This window comes from Penaeus monodon, chromosome 8, assembly GCF_015228065.2.
Source record: "Penaeus monodon isolate SGIC_2016 chromosome 8, NSTDA_Pmon_1, whole genome shotgun sequence".
In the NCBI taxonomy this organism is placed as follows: Eukaryota; Metazoa; Arthropoda; class Malacostraca; order Decapoda; family Penaeidae; genus Penaeus; species Penaeus monodon.
In genome coordinates this window covers 13818197-13820696 of record NC_051393.1, presented here as the reverse complement: position 1 = coordinate 13820696, position 2500 = coordinate 13818197, and the positions used below count along the sequence as shown (strand labels likewise).

Here is a 2500-nt window from a genome sequence, read left to right as displayed (position 1 = left end):
ATCACTTGTCCGATGCAATATCGCCCAAAAGGTCGGTCGTGATGGAGGCGGGGAGGGAGGGAAGAAGGGGAATATGGGCGGGATAGAGGTCGAGGAGGGATGGGTAAGAGATAGTGAGGGGATGAGCGAAGAAGGGGAGTGTGGGAAGAATAGAGGACAAGAAGGAGCATGGAGGGGATAGGGAAAAGAGGGAGACGGTCGAGAGTTGGGTGGGGTGTGTGGGAGGAATGGGAGAAGGGTGGGAGGGGGAGGGATGGTGAAAGGGCAGGGAAGGGAGTCAAGAAGGGCTGAACTGCTTTAGGTGATGAAGCTTATGTGCCTGGCTGGAGGGAGCCGATGGGTGATGGACAAGCCTTGCTGGCCAGCCAACACGAGTTGTCTTTCGTCTGTGATTTTTTTTTCTTTTACTTTACTTTCTCTCTCTTTCTCTTCCTCCCCTTTCTTTGCAGGCTTTTCCCTCGTGTTATGATGAGCGGGAAATCTAAAATCGTGTTGAAGGGTGGGATAAAACATGGCCCTGGGGTCTTTTCCCCTCACTGAAGGTGTCAGTGTGTGTGCCACAGTGATAACTTATCAAAAAAATGTGTGTGTGTGTGTGTGTGTGTGTGTGTGTGTGTGTGTGTGTGTGTGTGTGTGTGTGTATTGTGACACTGTTGTCGCAATTACGACTGATAATCGGTGGTCCAGTTACAAAAGTCAGATGTACTTAGCGACAGCAATATAAAAAAAATGTGATATGTAGTGAGAGAGCATTGGATACATACTTTTTATGTGAATTTATCTGGATATATGTGCACTGGGGCATGTATGCGTCCCTCCCACTTTAGACGCCTTTCAACTCGGTCCGACGGGCGTTTCGCCGCGCCTTGTCTTCATTATCTATTCCATCTGATCTCGTCTCCTTTCAGCTTCAGACTCTCTCTCTCTCTCTCTCTCTCTCTCTCTCTCTCTCTCTCTCTCTCTCTCTCTCTCTCTCTCTCTCCGTCTCTCTCTCTCTTGGTCTCTCTCTCTCTCTTGGTCTCTCTCTCTCTCTTGGTCTCTCTCTCTCTCTCTCATCTCTCTCTCTCTCTCTCTCTCTCTCTCTCCTCTCCTCTTCCTCCTCTCTCTCTCCTCTCCCCTCTCTCGTCTTCTCCCCCTCTCTTTTCTTTTCTCTCTCCCCTTCTCTCTCTCTCTCCCTTCTCTCTCTCTCTCTCCTCCCAATCCTTCCTTTTCTCTTTCTCTTCCTTCTCATCTCCTCCTTCTCTCTCCTTTCCTTTTCTCTCTCTTCTCTCTCTCTTCTCCCCTCCATCTCTCGCCCCGTCCTTCCTCTCTCTCCGTCTCCCTTCCCCTCTGTCTCCTCCCGTCTCTTCTTTCCTTCCCCTCTCTCTCCTCCCCTCCCCTCTCCTCCTTCCTCTTTTCTCTCTCTCTCTCTCCTCCCTTTCTCTCTCTCTCTCTCTCTCTTTTTTCCCCTCTCTCTCCCCTCCCTCTCTCTCTCTCTCTCTCATCTCTCTCCCTCTTCTCCTCTCTCTCTTCCCCCCTTCCTTCTCTTTTTTCTCTCTCTCTCTCTCTCGTCTCTCTTCCCCTCCCTCTCTCCTTTTCCCCTCTCTCTCTCTCTCTTTCTTCCTCTCTCTCCTCTTCTCTCCCCTCTCTCTCTCTCCCCTTCCTCTCCCCTCTCTCTCTTCTTCTCCTCTCTCTCTCCTCTCTTCTCTCTCTCTCTCCCCTCCCTCTCCTCTCTCTCTCTCCTCTCTTCTCCTCTCCTTCTCTCTCTCTCTCTCTCCTCTCTCTCTCTCTTCTTCTTTCTCTTTCCCCTCCCTCCCTCTCTCTGTCTCGTTCGCTTTCTCTTTCTCTTTATTGTTTTCTTCTTCCTCTTTTTTTGTTTTTCTTTTACTTCCTCCTTTTCTTCCTCTTCCTCTTTCTCTTCCTCCTCCTTGGTTTCCTCTTCAGTTCCCTCCCCCCTCTCTTCTCACTCTCTCCCTCTCCCTCTCCATTCTCACTCTCTCCCTCTCCCTCTCCCTCTCCCTCTCCTCTCCCTTCTCTCTTTTCCCCATCTCATCGTATATATTTTTCTCTTTTTCTCTTTTTTTTTTTTTTTCAGGTTCCGGGACATCTGGTGTATGGATGTGTGTATAATATATATATATATATATATATATATATATATATATATATATATATATATATATATATATATATATGCATGTATATCTGTGTATATATGCATGTATATGTATATATGTGTGTGTGTGTGTGTGTGTTGTGTGTGTCTATATATATTATTATATATATATATATATATATATATATATATTATATATATATATATATATATATATATATATATATATATATATATATATATATATATATATAATATATATATATATATATAATGTGTATATTTACTTGTTTGTTTACTTTATTATTTAGATCTGTATGTATGAATGTATTAATTTAAGGCATGCAAGTATGTGATCTATGTATGTACGTATGTTTGTGTATGTTTGCGCTTGTATGCATGTAT

General features: G+C 44.4%; 1 protein-coding gene across 1 annotated transcript in view; it reads left to right on the top strand.

The window, feature by feature from the left end:
* Nucleotides 1-2500, top strand: part of LOC119575884 (rho guanine nucleotide exchange factor 18-like) — a 188740-nt gene that overhangs the window by 106232 nt on the left and 80008 nt on the right. The gene's annotated exons all lie outside the window — the stretch shown is intronic.